Below are 19,517 nucleotides of genomic sequence, written 5' to 3'. Positions count from 1 at the left end.
AAAGGATACATGTGGGAAAATGTGAAAGAAAAATTAATAGAATGAAAGATACAATGAGAAGGTCCAGTAAATCAAATGGGAATTCAAGGAGAGGAAAGAATAAAGAAAAGTAGTATCTGATGAGATAATGGCTGAGAATTTTTAAAAACTGTTGAAAGATACGAATGTTCCAATTCAGGAAAGGCAGTAAAATCTGGACAAAGATATTTAAACATATTTGTATTAACACTGTATAATTCAAAACATATAAAGTATTAAAAACACAGATTACCTATAAAACAGACTTACATATTAATGAGCAACAGAAGCCAAAGGATAATGTAATAAAATCTCCATAGAAACAATAACCATTAACAAAATTCTAGATCCAGCTAAACACTGGAATATTAGTTTTCAGAAGCAATAAGTCAGTCACCTATGTAATGAACAAAACTGATTGTTAATGTTAGCAAACAAAAATACTTTATATGTAATTTGCTAATCCAGAATGTAGTTTTTTTTAAACGAACAATACCTCTTCCAACCAGGATATGATTGAGAATCCAATACTCTTTCACTGGGGATTACAGCTGACCTTTTTTCCCCCAGCTAAAATACTTTTCAGGAAGGCAGAAATAAGAGTGCTAGCAAAGAATTTTCCCTCTCTGGCCCCTCAATTACAAGCTTCCAAGTACAAAGCCATAAAAAATTAGGACAAAATGTTACAGCATTTTATAGTCAAATGCACCCATTAAATAGTGAAAGCCTGATTTTTTCCCCTAAAACCTTACAATATACTCCATAGTCTACATTTCATTTCTACGTTTCAGTTCTGATTTTATGTCATTCTACAAGCAAATTCCTATCACCACTATTTAAGAGAAAGCAAAGAGATACAAAGTCTACACAAACAGCAAAACTGTAAATAAACAGCAAAATCTTACACATTCTCTAACTACAAGTACATACAAATGAAACTAAAGTAAGTCAAGGAAACTACTTATATATCATAATTTGCAGATTGTTCTGAAATATTACTTCTGTTAATAAATCTATAGTGAAGTTAAAGAAAAAGAATCTTTAAAAAGTTAAGAAATTTCCCCATTCTGATTCACTGAAATGAAATTTTACATTCATAATCTTACATGGTCCTCATTCCCTGAAACTGTACCTTAAGAACTACGGTGTAAGAAAACATCACTAAAAGATTTTTATTCACGGATTGTACAAAGTTTAGTTTATACTACTCAAAGTTTAACATGCCAAATGAGTGACTCCTATTCACATGTATGTTTGCTCCCACCTACTATCTGGGAGTACACACTACCCAATGCATAACACTGTCAAATATCTATGGACCAAAGGGCATTCAGCATAACTCTGGAGAGAAAAAAAGATTTACTTCTCTGTACATACATAACTTTATATAGGTAGTCCTTGTTAGTCCTTCCCTTTGCATTTTCTTTCAAAATAAACCCTCATAAATATGTATATATCAAGCCTATTTGTGCTCACTAGTACTCTACAACAAAATCAAGGCTGTTTTATCAAGATATGGACTTTACTATAATGTTCTTGAAACTGCAAAAAGAATATATGACAGAAAAAAAATCAAAAAGTACAGATATAATTGCCCTGAATTGGAAATAAGTGTAACTTTTACATATTAATGAATGTTTAAGTCTACAACGTCTCCCAAAAAAAGTTTATCAAAAAGATGGCTCTATTCTTTTGACATCACTCCCAATAATAAATCTAAGCAAAAAATAGATAACTGATCTTGATAAGAAGCTAGTTTACTAGAGAGCTAACTCCAAGAAAAAGCAGTCTTTGTGATTTTACCAACTGAATTTCCATGGTCATAAAGTGGGCTTAAGTATGTAAATTATCCAGTTAACTGAAACACCACATACAGTGAACCTTCAAAATTTGTAGTTGCAAAGACCCCCTTCCAGACAACAGAAATATAAGGTAAGAGTTTGAAAGGTGATCAGTTACCAGAACCTACAATACAGCCACAAGTAGAGGCCCCTATTATATGGCTATCCTACTTTGGGGATTGTCCTTATAAATTATGTTTATACAATCATCTCAACAGCCAAGCAAAGATAGATACTGCCTTTAACAGACAGCACACAGATGCCATAATCCTACATTTCAAGTTCCATGAAAGGCTTCTGCTTTCCCCACTGTTAGAAGATGCCCAAAAAGTTGGGGGATGGGGGAGGAGGCATAAACTATCATGTACTAAAAACAGCAGAAAAGTAGTCAAAACTAAAAGTGGTGAATTCATTTTAGGTAAATCCAGACAATACCACTATTTAAAAATTTAGGGGCATAAAAAGTCATCCACTATAAAACAGTCACTATTTTAAAACTGTCATTCCAATGCCTTTTTTTCTTTTAACAGAAGGGTTACTAAATCAGGAAAACCCAATACACATTATAGAATGCCTGATTTTGGCAGAACACTTGATAAAGCAAACAAGCTATCCTTGGAAACAAGATTGATAAGTCCTGAACATGGCTGAAAAATAGCATAAATTTGGGAATACTTAAAAGGTTAAACAATCATAGCCCAACATCATCAATGAATGGCTTAGAAAGTTTCTTGATCATGAATCAAAGATTTTTGTTCTTAGCCTGACCTTACTAACATTTTAATCAGTTATTTACAGACAAGCTTGCCAGTTTATAAAAGATGTGATGAATACAAGGATAGGAACAAAAAGCAAACCAACTGAATAATGTTTCATAAAAAAGACTATTTTGGCCGGGCGCGGTGGCTCACGCCTGTAATCCTAGCACTCTGGGAGGCCGAGGCGGGTGGATCGCTCAAGGTCAGGAGTTCGAGACCAGCCTGAGCAAGAGCGAGACCCCGTCTCTACTAAAAATAGAAAGAAATTATATGGACAACTAAAAATATATATATAGAAAAATTAGCCGGGCATAGTGGCGCATGCCTGTAGTCCCAGCTACTCGGGAGGCTGAGTGAGGCAGGAGGATCGCTTGAGCCCAGGAGTTTGAGGTTGCTGTGAGCTAGGCTGACGCCACGGCACTCACTCTAGCCTGGGCAACAAAGTGAGACTCTGTCTCAAAAAAAAAAAAAAAAAAAGACTATTTTATCCTTTGTTACTCTTTCAGTTACCTGGTTGGAATAGAAATTCCAATAATTCAGATAAGCAGGGATACCATGTCATTAAGTCTACAGACTTACTTCATATAATGAATTGTTCAGTTAACTGGTTTTCATCAAAATGGCTCTTGAAAATTACCAGTTTTCAAGCAATGACTTTTTTGCTATTATGACTGTTTACCTAAACACACACAAAATATTCTATAAAAAGTAAAATTTCAACATTATGATTTCAAGCAAAGACACACTCAACATTTTATTCAACATAATGGTTTCTAGTCAGAGTATATACATAACAAATCTGTACTGTACAACATGTTTGAATGAACCCAGAATATTTTGCTTTGGGTACATATGCCAAGCAAGAATGACAAAGATCTATCATCTCCTACAACTCTTCCATCTTCTCTGCATGTGCTCTACTTCTCATGGTTTCAAAACTTGTGTTTACACTTTATTGCCCTAATGGCGCTTTTTTGATTTTTAAGTGCAGACTGAATGCAAGGTAACTCTGAGCTCCAAAAAGTTTGAAACTAGTGAAGAAAATAGTACACAAAGAACAGACTTTCCAAAGAATGATATTCCACTAACCACCATCACCACCACCACCGCCACCACCACATTTTCTCTTCCTCCTTTGGCAAATACAATAAGCCTCCATTATATGACATGACATTACATTTTGTATATAAAGTGTATTTACTTTCAAATTGTCTATACTTAAACTCATTTTCATTGTTGGATTAATATTTAACCATCTGTGAAAAGTATCTGGGATGGAATAAAACATCATAATTCCCCACTAAAATTAATGGAAATTATGTTTTCATTTAATGGCTTTTAAATTAGCAGCAGGGTTTTCAAAAATGAATTCAAGTCATTAAATATTTGATTTTCAAGTTGGAGACAAAAAGCAGTAAGATAGCAAGGAATACCAGTCCTATCTGGAAAAAGAAAAAGACCCATTCAGTTTGAGTTAGACTAGCAACTTCAAAGCAAAATGAAGAAACATAGGATAAGTAAGATCAAGTAGCAGAAGCAAAAAAAAAAAAAAAATCACACTTCAAGGCTTAATGATTTTAACTAATTATAATCATAAATTAGTGTGATACTAAAATCAGATTTGTTCTATAACGAATATTCAACAAGATTAAAAGAAAACAGATATAAGCAAAGGAGGGAAACAGATCACCAAACTAGAATGTTCAGGATACATTCTGGGTATTACCCAGGATACATCAGCTGAGATTCAAAACTCAAAATTAAAAAAAGTAGAAATGAAGATTTCCAGTAAAGACTCTTCTATTTCAAACACTTAACAATGGTATGAAACATAAAAGGAAATTATTTTTTACATGTGGCTAAACTCAAAACCAAGACAAATATCTCTCTAGGTCAGAAATGCAATAAAAATTCAAAACAGTAACTCATACCTAAAGTGGAGTATACGGAAGAAGGAATGAGGAAGGTGGCCAGATAGATCAGCTCCTAAAGGTAACAGCAACAGAACCAGGTTCACCTCTTGACACCAAGGGATGGAGGTAGGGAATAGGACTTGCAAAGCTTGTGAAAAGAGTTTTAAAAAGAAAATAAGAAAGAAGGGAAGGAGAAGAGGAGAAGGGAAGGAATAGGTATGAAAACCAACCAGGCTGCAAACCTATTACCTATAACTACACCTTTATGGAAGTTCTGAGCCTGGAGAAAAAAAGATGACAAAACATCCAGTCCCACAGCAAATTAAAAATTAGTAATTCCTTAATATTAAATATTCAACCATAGTTCACATTTCTCACACTGCTTTGTAAATATTGTTATTTTTTGATTGGTATATTTCTTGTCTCCTTTCATCTACCATACCTGCATCTCTACCATTCAGTTTCTGGCAATTCTTAGAACTTTTAGTTAGAAAAAAACCAAACCAGGTAGCTGGTCCTACAGAGCTTCTTGCTTCTGAATTTTGTTGATAGTATCCTCATAGCGTTTAACAAATTTTTCTGTTGGTTTTGATTTTAGTGTAAGATTAATGCACAGTGTGGCACATTTCCATCAGGAAGTACCTAACATATGGATGTCTCTGTGATATGAGCAGCTAGCTACTGGTGATCTTTGTCTAGACATCATTCATTAGGAGATACAAAATGGAGATAGTCTATCACTCCTTCTTTATTAGATAGAATATATTTATAGAAACTTATGACCTTTCTGGTTATCGCGAGACACAAATCACAGAGGAAAAATGCTTTTTTTTTTTTATTTACTAGTTGTCAAAATCATGAGTTGATCCAACAGCAACCAATTCAGAGTTTAAATACAAAACATAGGAAGAAATGTAATGAGAACAAATCACCAATAAAATCATGAATTCACATCAGATAGTACTAGTTTTATGGAACAGCCTGACAAAGATTTTTAAATTTTAACATGTTGAAGAAGCAGAGAGATGAGGAGAGTTTTTAAGTAGCAAAAAGGTTATAAAACAAAAACAGAACTGAGACAGATGGATAAGAAGCAGCAATTTGAAATCTAAGAAATGAAAGTTGTAGATACCAGCACTTAGATTCAATAGGTAGAATAAAGTCTAGACTGGATGGAAAAAAGAATCGGTAAATTGCTAGAGAGTAATGAATTAATTCATCTGGTACAAGACACAGAAAAGAGGAAAACAATTGACAGAGCAATTAAGAGACACAAAGGGTAAACTAAGAGACTCCAACATAGGTCTACTCAAAGAGAAGAAAAGCGAAAATAACACAAGCAATATTTAAAGAGGTGAAAATTTTCCAAAATTAAAGAAAGATCTGATTCCTAAGATTTAAGTATACTTTGAGTACCAGCTGGATATACAGAAGTTTATCCACACTTCCAGAGCGCTGTGGCAAAACTGCAAAACAGCAAGCACAGTGAGCTTCTTCACAACAAATGTCCACAACAATTTAGCAAAACCACATGCAAACACCGGCATCACTGAAATATTTACAAAAGTCTTACAATGTCATTTAAGAGCTGCAGAAGAGGGGAGACTTCAAAGTTTACTGATTAATTCCATCCAAACTTTTTAAAAAATCATTTCTACATACAGTAGTCCCTCAGTATATTCAGGGGATTGGTTCCAGGACATCCCCCCTACCCTACACTCCCCTAATCCTTCAAAATCCCTAGCATAGTCAAGTCCCACAGCCTGTATATGCAGGTTTCCCATCCCGCTCCATGTATAAATGGACCCATGTGGTTCAAAACCCGTGTTGTTCAAGAGTCAACGGTAATTATTTTCTTAAGACTCTAAAAGCAAAGTGTAGAAGCAATCCTCAAAATATCTCCATATTCTAGTGAACTATTAACTCGAATTATTTCAGAGTATCTAGAAAATAAACACATTTGAGCCCTTAAAAAAGGAAAATAGGCCAGGCGCGGTGGCTCACGCCTGTAATCCTAGCACTCTGGGAGGCCGAGGTGGGTGGATCGCTCGAGGTCAGGAGTTCGAGACCAGCCTGAGCAAGAGCGAGACCCCGTCTCTACTAAAAATAGAAAGAAATTATATGGACAACTAAAATATATATATACAAAAAATTAGCCGGGCATGGTGGCGCATGCCTGTAGCCCCAGCTACTCGGGAGGCTGAGGCAGTAGGATCGCTTAAGCCCAGGAGTTTGAGGTTGCTGTGAGCTAGACTGACGCCACGGCACTCACTCTAGCCCGGGCAACAGAGCGAGACTCTGTCTCAAAAAAAAAAAAAAAAAAAGGAAAATAATAGAAAATTTGTTAAATTAGGTTTAGCCTAAAGCTGTCTTACATATTTTAAATGTGGCCTCAAGGTTTCTTTGTACACAATGAACTATAACCTAACTGGATGTGTAAACAGACTGTAACCTTATCTTGTAACAAGTAGCCCAGTCTCAGCCAATCACAAAAGCCACATTTCAAACAGCAGCCAAGTGTTCAAACAGTGTTCGAATAATCCAGCTGTTTCTGTACCTCATTTCCATTTTCTGTATGTCACTTTCCCTTTCCTATCCATATATCCCCTATGGCTACACAGCAGTGTCAGAGTCATCTCTGAACCTATTCTAGTTCATGGGGCTGCCCGATTCATAAATCGTTCTTTGCTCAATTAAACTCTGTTAAATTTGTCTAAAGTTTTCCTTTTAACAAATTCAACGAAATTAAAACTGTAAACTTTTAATAGAGACACCATAAGAAAGTGAGAAGACAAGCCAAAGTGGGAGAAGACACTTGTGACACATAATTGGCAAAGAATTATTAATAGTACTCAGAACATCCGAAGAACTCCTACCAACCAAAAAGACAAACTCAACACAAAAATGAACAGCCATTTCAGAGAAAGGGAAATAAAAATGTCCAGCAAACACTAACAAGATGTTTTCTCTCAGTAATTGGAAATAAAAAACCTACAATATAACAATTCATACATAATAGGCTAACTTTAGTTTCTGCCAATATCAAATATAAGAACATGGAGCCATCACATGTATACACAGGTGAGGGGAATAAACTGGTACATTTACATTGGAAAACAACTTAGAACTACCTAGTAAAGCTGAAAATGTTTATCTCCTACAATCCAACAATTCCACTCCTAGCTAGCTATAAGCCCCAAAATAATTTATTCAAACTATAAGTCTCAACTCCTTAGCAGACAGCAAAAAACTTATGTCTTGACTAGCATTTTTATTTCTAATGAAACAAAATAGCACAGTATTGCACAGAAGCTTTATTTCAGGAAACTTTTGTTATATATGTGTACACTTGATAATGTACTGAGTCATAAAAAATGTTTCTTATTGTGAGTGGTAACAGAAAATTTGAAAAAACACTATCATAGAGACACTAAAGTGCAACCAATAGACCTATGCAAGGTGTTCATAGCAGTACTGTTTATAGTAACCAAAAAAAAAAAAAAAAAAAAAAACCCTGGAAACTCAAATGTCCATCAACAGACAACAGAAAATAGATTAACTGTAAAATATTCATATGATGAAATTCCACACAGCAGTGAAAGTAAATGAATTTGAGCTACATACAACATGGTGAAAGAATATTAGGACCATAAAGTTGAAGGAAAATGGGAAGTTGCAAAAACTCATACAGAAGGATCATATTTTTAGAGTGCAAAAAGAGAACAAAAAAAATAGTTTAGGGATATAAACAGATGTGGCAAAACTAAAAGAAAAGCAAAGATAAGAAAGATAGTAGTTACTCTGGGGGGAGTACATAAAAGAATAAAAAGTTAGGATAACATTATTAAACTAGGCACAGACTGTTCATTGTGTCTATATCTTACACATATATAAATATTGTATATGTATTTAATTTTTAAAAGAAAATTTTAAATAAAGCTGAAAGGTACACAGGTGTTCAGTACACAGGTATTCATTTTATATTTAATCTTTAAACTGTACATACACATTCTGTATTCTTATACATCTGAATCACTTAATATTTGTTTTAACTTTCAACCAAACAATAAAAAGACAACTAGGAAGAGATAAACGTAAATTAAAACAAGCAAGCAAACAGGCATAAACTTCCCCGATTCTTCATTTATACAATAACAGTGCTGAATAACTGTAGAAAGTTATGCGTACTTTGAAACAAATTTTCCCAAAAAAGAAAATACTTTAGGCCAGACGGGGTGGCCTCAAACCCGCAATCCTAGCACTCTGGGAGGCCGAGGCAGAAGGATCACTTGAGCTCAGGGGTTAGAGAACAGCCTGAGGAAGAGCAATAGTCTCTACCAAAAACAGAAAAAGTTAGCTGGGCGTTGTGATGTGCGCCTATAGTACCAGCTACTCAGGAAGCTGAAGCAGGAGAATCACTTGAGCCCAGGAGTTTGAGGTTGCAGTGAGCTATGATGAAGTCACTGCACTCTACCCAGGGCGACAGAGTGAGACTCTGTATCAAAAAACAAAGAGAATGGAAGAAAAGAAAGAAAATACTTTAAAAAAAAAATACTTTAAAACAGTGGTTCCCAACCTTTTTAGTACCAGGGACTGTTTTCATGGAAGATAATTTTTCCATGGACCAAGGGGGTAGGGGGATGGTTTCAGGATGATTCAAGTGCATTACAGTTATTGTGTACTTTATTTCTATTATTATTACATTGTAATATACAATGAAATAATTATACAACTCACCATAGGTTGGGGACCCCTGCTTTAAAATAAGGAATCTATAAAAATTTTTACAAAAACTACCTAGCGTTTTCTTGACTTAGTACAAAGACGCCTCAAGAAATGAGATGGGGCCCGGCGCGGTGGCTCACGCCTGTAATCCTGGCACTCTAGAGGCCGAGGCGGGCAGATTGTTTGAGCTCAGGAGTTCGAGACCAGCCTGAACAAGAGCGAGATCCCATCTCTACTAAAAATAGAAAGAAATTATATGGACAGCTAAAAACATATATAAAAAAATTAGCTGGGCATGGTGGCACATGCCTGTAGTACCAGCTACTTGGGAGGCTGAGGCAGGAGGATTGCTTGAGTCCAGGAGTTTGAGGTTGCTGTGAGAGAGGCTGACACCACGGCACTCTAGCCCAGGCAATAGAGTAAGACTCTGTCTCAAAAAAAAATAATAAATAAAAAATAAAAAAAATTTTTAAAAAGTAAGAAATTAGATGGACATAGTAACCAAGAGTAATAACCAAAGCTTCTCTTTATACCAACATTCATTTTAAATGTTGCTGGAATTTTTTGCTTAAATGAATGCTACATAACACTGAGAAGATATGAAATATAAGTACCAACTTATGCCTTGTAATTAATGCTAGAAGAGTAAACAAAAATTCAACTTTGCTCATTTTACAACTAATTTATATTTATGAATTATTTCTTTTCTTTCCATAACTACAAACAAGGTAAGTACATGGTCTGTATTTTACACATAATCCCAAAGCTAACGTTTAATGTACATATGACCCCTAAACTACACAAGTTTGAACTGTGCAAGTCTACTCACATGTGGATTTTTTTCAATAAGTATACTGAAAATTCTTTTAAAGATTTGCAACAATTTGAAAAAACTCACAAACCACATAGCCTAGAAATAGCCAAAAAAAAAATGTCACAAATGCATAAAATATATATAGATGCTAGTCTATTTTACCATCTACAATCATAAAATATACACAAATTTAAAAAGTTTTTTAAAAACTTTTTTTTAAACAGACAGGACTCTGTCGCCCAGGCTGGAGTGAAATGGCATCATCATAGCTCACTGCAGCCTGGAACCCCTTTGGCTCAAATAATTCTCCACTTCAGCCTCCACAGGAGGCTAGGAATACAAGGATAAGCTGCCACACCCAGCTAATTTTTTCACTTTTTGTAGAGACGGAGTTTTACTATGTTGCCCAGGCTGGTCTTGAACTCCTGGTCTCAAATAATCCTCCCACCTCAGCCTGCCAAAGTGCTGGGATTACAGATGTGAGCCATTGCACCCAGCCAGAAAGTTAAAATTTAGCAAATATGCACACATGTATCTGATGCCATTCTCAGTCCAGTCATGAGAACCGTAAAACAAACATAAAGATGTAGTACTAAATCAAAACTGCATAAAATTATTACAGTAATGCAATATGTACATAGGTGGCTATGTAATAATTTTGTAGCCACCTTCTCTTGCTATTGTAGTAAGCTCAAATGTGGCAAGTACTCATTTAAAACACTATAAGAAACTAATCATCTCCATGTGAGCAGTTTTTCTCCCCAGTAAATTGCATACTACAGTAAAAAGTAATCTCTCACAGCGCTTGCATTATTTTTCATTGTGTCTAATGCAATACCATAAACCTTCAATAACATCATGGGACCCATAGGAAGTGCCACTAGTGATGCTAGAAGTGCTCATAAGCAGAGAAAGTCACCACATTACAAGAAAAAGTTGAACTGCTTGATATGTACCATAGACAAAATCTGCAGCTGCAGTTTGCTCACCATTTCAAACAGATGATTCATCTTGTACACAGATGACAAACTTACAGTATCGATGAATACAGTACAGTACTGTAAATTTATTTTCTCTTCTTTATGCTTTTAATAACTTTTTCTTTTCCCTAGCTTGCTTTATTGTAAGAATACAATCTACAATATAAATGTTAATTGACTGTTATCAGTAAGGCTTCCAGTCAACAGTAGGTATGAGTAGTTTTTAGGGAGTCAAAAGTTATACTTGGATTTTTGACAGCGCAGAGGGTCAGCATCCTAATTTCACATTGTTCAAAGATTAACTGTATAATTTACTCAAAAAGCGCTCCAAAAATTTTAAGCTCAGAAATAATTTCTTCAAGTTAAAACAAAATCCAATTTTTTGGACCAAAAAAAGAAAAAGCACAAAAGAACTAAGCCATTTTTACAAAGGACTCAATTTAAATTTAAATTACAGTAAACATTTGTGTCAAACTGAAAGTTATTTAAGAAATGAGTCCCCATTCATCAGCAATGGAGTACCAACTACAAAGATTATATATCACAGTAGCTGAAACTACCCAGAAATAAGAGCACTAAATAATGATAAGCTTGAGAAATTCACTTCACAGAAATCATGACATTCAGCCAACCTCAGACATCCAGGTTATGAAAATTATGTAAAATAATTATAGAACACATTTCAAATGAACATGACTTCCCAATAAACCAGGCAAGTACAGGTCAGTGGCACACAAATGAATTCAACCTGTGTGTGGATATTAAAGATTTAAGGAAATATCTTGAATGTTCAGCAACACAGCATTCAGAACACCGGGGAGCTTTCAGTGCATAGCTTAGCTTGTCCAACTGTATTTCCAAAGATACCTAGATCTAAACACATGCAGTCACTAAATTATTTATGTACAGATTCCACTCAGAACACTTACATTATTGACCAACGAGATTAACTGGTACTAAGCACAAGTATTTTGCTGAAATTTGTCTTTTAAGTTTTTTTCTATTCCATTCTCCCAGAGTAAGCCTGAAACCCTTATTCTTGGAGTTTCAACTTTACATGGCATTCCAAATACCACTCAGCCATGCTAATAAAGAAGAATGGCACAAATGACAAGTAAAGCAGAAGGCTCAATGAGTCCTAATTTTTACACATCAGGCAATCCATTCATTCAAACTGAGCAGTACCTAAGTGCCAGAAATATAGTTCACAGTGATGAACAAGACAAAGCCCCTGTCTCAAATTGTTATAGTCTTGTAGGTGAGGGACAAATCAAACATATAAACAAATAAGCATATATTACACATCAGATAATGATAGTGCAATGAATAAAAATAAGGCTGCGACAAAAAATAGAGAGGATATGCATTTTAGGTAGAGTGATTACAGTTTGCCTTTTGGAGATAACCACTGAGCAATGTCTACAAGATCACATGAGAGTAACTCATAACGCAAATACACAGGAATTCAGACTGAACAAATGTCTTAGAAACTAAGCAGTCTATCCACTGCTTTCCATATAAAACATTTTATAGCATGTGGTTTTATGTAGCTTTCACTATTTTCTCCACTTGAAAAACTTCAAGTCTTAAAATTTAAATCACTAGTTTTAAGAGTTAATCCTCTAATTCCAGGAGGGAGAAAATCTTTATAACTTTAAATTAGCTTTCAAACACCTAACATTAGACAACAGCACATGGACAGTGCTTTATTTCTTTCAGAAAGCATTCTTATGAAACAGCTCAAGATGTAAGAATGGGCTGTAAAGTCAAAATGCCTAGTTAAAATTCAGGCTCCTTCTCTTATTTGTTGTGTCTTTGAACAAATTATTTAACCTGTCTCCCTAGTTTCCACCAAATAGTACCTACCTCATAAGGTTGCTGAGAGGATTAAATATGATACTGCACATAAAGTATTTACAGAATCTAACAAGAAATCAACACTCTAATGCTAGTTATCACTTATGTAGCAACTACTAAAATAATAACATGATGCCTTAATGAGCCTCAGGCAGGTTAAGATAGATTAGATCACAGGAGCAGCAAGTGGTGCTAAATTGCAAAACCAAATTCAAACCCAAGTTCTTCAGACTCCCCAGCACCCCCACTCTACTACACAATACAATGTTATGTAATTAAAGAACAGAGCAATAAAGAACTTGTATAAAACCTTAGAGTTAATAAGCTCTAAGACCTGTAGGTCTCCTAATGACTGACTTCCAGCTTATTACACCAGACCAGACTGTTTCCTTGGCAACTCAAATGACTTGTGTAAGAATAATAATTGTCCCACATTTTTCAGTGAGAATGTAGCTTCATATCAAGTCTCTTGATAGACAATGTAGTAAATGAAACTCACCATAAGTTCTGATAACTAATTGTAAATGTTACTCAAAATAAATTTAGATAAATGACATTTTCCTCTAGTAATGGTACCTGCTATGATTCTATGGTTCCTATGAAACCTATTCAAAGTGGAAGCTGTCTTAAAGGACTTCTCACTGGATTAACTGTCCTTCTCCACCTTTGTAAAAATAAATGGGCTGGTGTTTATGGAAAGCTAAATGGTTCTTGCTAACAGCATACTCTTCCTACCTGCTTACTTCTACAAATCCATTAAGTAAGAGAATAAAGTCAAAAGGTCTATTTCTATGAAAACTAAGTTAAATCCTTTGGAAGGCCTTAATAAAAAGCTGGAAAAATCTAGAAGGATCTTGTACTTGGAGAGTTTCCCAGTGCCTACATTTTCATTTCACTGTAAAGAAACCAATACCAGAAATCATAGACAATGTTTGTAGAAAATCAAGATACCCCCTACTCTAAGAAAAGAGATTGGTCCAAATAAAAACATAGGCAAATAAACGTAAAATTAAATGTTTTAAGTGAAAACATTAAAGTACACATATATTTTGAGTCCTGCTTTCACCAACTTTTTGAATTAGTTAACCAATGGCCCTAATCATGTGGGGCAGATAAGAGGTTCTCACCACATTCTAACATCACTCCCTCTACCAAGGGGTTTCTAATTGCTCCCTGCCAAGTTCTTCTGCTCTGACAGTTCCTAAAAGAGGAAAGGAACATGCATCCAAGAATGCGGTATCCATCAAAGGCAGGATTGCAGGAAAAAGATTTAATTCATTTGTTCAACAAATCCTTATCAAGCAACTGCTACATGCCAAACACTGCCCTAAACTCTTAGGATCCATCAACAAACAAAACAGACAAAAAGCCCTGCCCTCATAGAGGTTATGTTATACTGTGTGTTTGGGGGACGGGAAAAGACAACAAACACAATCAATATGGAAATTATACAGTCTGACAGAAGATGACAAGTACTATGGAGAAAACGGAGCAGGGTACAGGGATCAAAAATAGGGGAGAGCAGTTTTAAATAAAAAAGGCAGACCTTTTTGAGAAATTGACATTTAAAGAGCAAAGACTTGAAGGAGTTAAGGGAATAAGCCATGCAAGTATCACTTTTAATCCAAGGAAGGGCAACAGCCAATGTAATGGCCCTAAGACACCCAGTGAGGCTGGAAGGATATAAGCAGGAAGAAGAATAGTAGCCGACCTTAGATGTAAGGGGGAACGGGGAAAGTGGGAGTGACCAGATTCTGTGAGGCCTTATAGGCCATAAGAACTTCAGCTTTTACTCTGCATATAGAAAGTCATTGCACAGTTTTGAAAAGACAAGTGATAGGATGTGGTTGCTGTGTTGAAACGACTGTAGGGAGCTAGTGTAGAAGCAGGGAGACCAGTTAGGAGGCTAACTACAGAAATCTAGATAAGAGATAAGGGCTTGGACCAGGACGGTAAGCAGTGGAGGTAGTAAGAAGTGACTGGATTCTGGATATATTTTTCAAAATAAGATAGAGCACAGAATGTCAAGTGTGAAAGAGATAAGTCAGGGATAACTCCAACATTTTTTTTGCCTGAATCGTGGATAGAGCTGCCATCAGAAGAGATATGGGTTAGGCTGCACCTGAGGTAGGTTTAAAAAGGAATATGTACATTTAGTTTGAGTTGACCACTGTACCTCTAAAAGAATAGGTCTAACAGGCTGTCTGGAGTACAGGAGGGAAGTCTAGGCTGGAGATATAAATATGAGAGCCATCAGCATATAGGTATTTAAAGCCATGACACTGGATGAGATCGCCAGAGGAATATAAAAAGAAAAGTGAACCAAAGACTAAGCACGTCAACTTCAAGAGTAGAGGATGACCCATAAATACTGCATGAGCAAGGCAATTAGTGATGAGATCACCAGAAGAATATAAAAAGAAAAGTGAACCAAAGAATAAGCATATCAACTTTAAGAGTACAAGATGACCCATTAAGATATTACAGAATGAGCAAAGCAATTAAGAGAGAACCCAAAAAGTAGGTGGTCCTGAAGAAGACAAGTGTAAACAATTAAGCTACATTTAGTGTACAAATCACTTTGCTGAAACCAGATTTAAGTTACAGTTAAAAGTTCTTAGCCTGGGCTGGGCGCAGTGGCTCATGCCTGTAATTCTAGCACTCTGGGAGGCCGAGGCAGGAGGATTGCTCAAGGTCAGGAGTTCGAGACCAGCCTGAGCAAAAGCAAGACCCCCATCTCTACTAAAAATAGAAAGAAATTAGCTGGACAACTAAAAAAAAATATAGAAAAAATTAGCCGGGCATGGTGGCACATGCCAATAGTCCCAGCTACTAGGGAGGCTGAGGCAGGAGGATCGCTTGAGCCCAGGAATCTGAGGTCGCTGTGAGCCAGGCTGACGCCATGCGGCACTCTATCTAGCCCCGGCAAGAGAGATACTGTCTCAAAAAAAAAAAAAAAAAAATTGAAAGTTCTTAGCCTGTAGTAGTTAAGATGATATGTAAAATATTAAATAACTTTTTAAAAAGGAGTTGAGCATTTCTTATATATTTCCTACGAATATAATATTTTCTATTGGAGTCTCTACTAAAACTCTTAATATTAAAAGTATACTTTGCCTATTTTCTTTTTACATAAAACCATTTAAAAGCCTATACCATTTTTAAAAAAAGAAGATAGCCTAAATAGTTTCCACTGCCACTGCTCTCAAAGACCAAAAATATATTTAAGCACAACAGCCTGGCACACAGTTATAAACTGTCACCGCTTTTCTTTTTCTAGACCTCAGATATACAAAAAGTTAATCAAACTCCTTAGTGCATGGCACTTAAGGTTTTCCCCCTTACTCTTTTGTCTATTTACAGAAAAAAATGGCTTACATTCATATTTAAACCAATGTTTCCCAGTGATTTGCACATAAATTACATTTCTCTGATTGAGACACCCAAAGTCATGTTCATAAGAAGAGAAAGGAATGAAATGCAACTCTATTTGTGTATCAGTGATCATCAATATCACTTCTAGAGAAAGTTACTTGCTTCTAGCCTCTAAGTATACTTTGGATTTACCTTCAAAGTAGCTAAAAACACAGCAAGCAGCTCATGTTATCCTGAATATTGAATGCATGGTTTCTCTGATTTACATATTCTGCTTTATTACATATTAGGTCAGATACCTAAGAAACCCAAAACTTCCTGGAGCCATTAAGTTTATTAACAATTTAAAATTGTTACAAAATATTAGAGATCTTTTAGATTAAAAATTCCTTGGCTATAAAAAATAAGCATACAATTAAAAACACACCTTCCATATATTTCAAGTAAAATTCAAGTTACAAACTTAACAATAGTAACAATCTTAACATCCATCCTTTATAAGTTAAGCCTCAAAAAAGTCTTTACTTTTTAGGCCCTTTAGAAAAGCCATATTGACTGATACTTAACATATAATTATTAAAATCATCAACCCCCCTCCAAAAGCAGATTAAATCTTATACACTAAAGGTGGCCTGAGGTGAAAGATTTTTAGGGAAAAACTAACAGAAGAGACCACTGATATAAACGAAGGATATGGAAATATCTAACTTGGAAACAACATCATAAACGAATGGTTCTTCATAATGCTGACCCTGAATCATCAAGGGTTAAACCTTGATATCCTGTATAATTTTGAAGTGTTTAATACATTTAGGAAAAATTTTCGATAGGTCTTGTCATATTTGAAGTTTTAAGTTTCAGTATGAGTCTCAGAAAGGTAAATTAAGCAGAACACCTTATTATCTAAGCTCACTCGATAAGATATTGTTATGTCTGCTGAAGTCTACAAAATTAGAAGAGCCACTTCTAACTCAATATTAGGGTGGAAAGGGAATGAACTTTTTTTGTTGGATCCTACAAACAACAAACCCAGCTATTTTGTGTTAGATCCTCGGAAAAAGAAAAAAAAGGAGCCCTTTTTACCAAGCAACACATCAAATATGAAAGTCTATGGCAAGGTATGTCTACCCAAAATACAAATCAACTCAAGAGTACTCCAGTGTCGTTCCGGGGAAGATTATCCCAAGTCTCATCAGCAACTGCTTTTGGCCAAACTGGAGACACTGTTGCCATTTGCCTGCGATGTGAGGTAGAGAAAACAAGTGCAACCTAATTTAGCCAAAATCAAACTTTAAATCAACTCCTACACAATTTAGAACGTTTAGTTCACCTCAAGGTGCTTATCTTTAGCTGGCTATAGGTGTCTTAATTTCTCAAAACTTTCCACAAAACATCTCAGGGAGAAAAAAAAAACAAAAACACAACTTTGAACAGTTAACTTCAACTGTAGCTTTCTAAGCAGTGCTTATTCAAATAGCTGCTAAGAAATCCGTTTCTGGTATAGGCCCAACACAGTTATGAATTTAGATTCGTCCTTCCTCCCAGGAGGAATGGCTAACATTAAACAGCCCGCTTTTAACCTAATCAAGGTGCGGCTGGACGAGGTTAGGACGCCGCCGCCCGCGTCCGGAGCTGCTCATATCTAGTGCACTCACGCTGCTTCGCCGCCCTCCTTCACCGCCAACGTGCAGCGCTGCACATTCCACATCAGGTGTCTCACTGCCGTACTTCTCTAGACCGCCAGTTTGGATTTCTGATGAGGTCCCCAAGGCTAAAAATCTCATTGTTGGAAATGGAAGGGGGGGAGGAGAAATCACTTAAGAAGACACACCCCTCGGAGACAGCAAGGGATAACTTCGCCCGCCTCGAGGGCGGTCCACAGATTTTTCCTAACTCTCCGCTCACGCTGCTTGCCCGTCCCCAACCGCCCCCCCACCACGACCCAGGGACACGGACGGGGCAGAGGGAGGGGGCGCCAGGGAAGAGGCTGAGCTCGGGAGAGCAGGCTCCCTGAGTATCCGGAGGGAATGGCGAGGACTGAAATTCCAGCATGGCGTAAGCATGGCCCAGCTCTGGCCCAGGGACGCTGCCGGAGACGCGCTCCCTCCGTCCACCGACCGAGGAGGCGGTAATCCGCCTTCCCTCCCGGGGGCCCTCAGGCCTGCTAAAAATAAGCGCCTCGGTCACCCCAGGGCCCTCTCAGGCCGACCTCGCCCTCGGGAGACGTCCTGGGGGGGGGGGGGGAGTCCTCTGCCGCGCCCGAGCTGAGGTCGGGCCCCGGGCGGCCCGGCGAGGCCGAGGCGGCGTCCTGGCCTGGGCAGCAACCGGGCGGCGGCGACCGGACACCCGAGGCCTACCGGGCGGGCGACAGCAGCGGGCGGTGTCCGGGCCCCGCGGCCGCGCCCCCCCTCCCCCGCCTGGCGCGGCCCTCCAGCCCGCTCAGGACCCCGCGGCCGGCGCCACCCTCCCCCCGCAGTCCCCGCGGTCGGCGCCCGGGCCCAAGTGCGGCCTGCCCGCCCTCACCCTGCGCGGCTGGAAAAGGAGACCGGGAAGACGCGGCGGCGCCGGCACTACAGCTCGGGCCGCCCGCTCCGAGGCGCCGCCGCCGCCGCAGTCACTTAGGTGCCGTCGCGCCGCCGGGCAGGAAACGGGCGGCTGCGGGGCGGGGCGGCCCCGGCACGTCCCGGCGTCGGGGCCGGCGGGGCCCGGAGACCAGCCCCTTAAAGGGACAGGCGCCCGCCCGCCCCCGCGCGCCGCTTCCCGGGCGTCCTGCTGGCGAGGGATTCCGGGGCTTCCTCCCGAGATCACGTCCCCCAGCTAGGCGGAGGGCAGGAGCACTGGGGTTGGAAGCTCAGCGGAATCCCCTTCATTCAGGACCCCTGCTCTCTGCACCCAAGGCTAGTTTCGTCTCTTGGCCCTCCCACCAAAGCACCACCTGGCTCCCCACACCGGATGATTTCTTTCAACTTAAGCAAAGGGTGCTAGATTTCCACCACCACCACCACCCCCCCTCGCCTGTCCCGGATTTCTCCCCAGAAATCGCTGGAAAACGAAATCCTCCGTTCCTCTGTCTCCAGAGTGTCTCTGAATTCTCCTTCGGGCAACCCTAGCTACAAGCGGAGAGAGAAATTAGAAGCCGACCCAAATAAATTGTGTGCCAATGTTATGAAACTGTTGTGTCTGCCAGCTGGTGGCCATTCATTTAGCCGGGGTAAATAGCTAGAAACTGTCGCGGA

General features: G+C 38.1%; 1 protein-coding gene across 22 annotated transcripts in view; it reads right to left on the bottom strand.

Moving 5' to 3' along the window:
• Positions 1 to 18,938, bottom strand: part of KTN1 (kinectin 1) — a 96,990-nt gene extending 78,052 nt beyond the window's left edge. For 19 of the 22 annotated variants that reach the window (XM_069487061.1, XM_069487081.1, XM_069487144.1 and 16 more), the window contains exon 1: positions 18,805 to 18,938. The gene's annotated coding sequence lies outside the window, so the exon portion shown is untranslated. The remainder of the gene's footprint in view (positions 1 to 18,804) is intronic. The other 3 variants (XM_069487100.1, XM_069487164.1, XM_069487193.1) reach the window with 1 other exon arrangement.
• Positions 18,939 to 19,517: the final 579 nt, after the last annotated feature.

This window comes from Eulemur rufifrons, chromosome 2 (assembly GCF_041146395.1).
Source record: "Eulemur rufifrons isolate Redbay chromosome 2, OSU_ERuf_1, whole genome shotgun sequence".
Taxonomy (NCBI): domain Eukaryota; kingdom Metazoa; phylum Chordata; class Mammalia; order Primates; family Lemuridae; genus Eulemur; species Eulemur rufifrons.
Note: the sequence above shows the minus strand (reverse complement) of the source record. Positions and strands in the feature narration are given on the sequence as shown.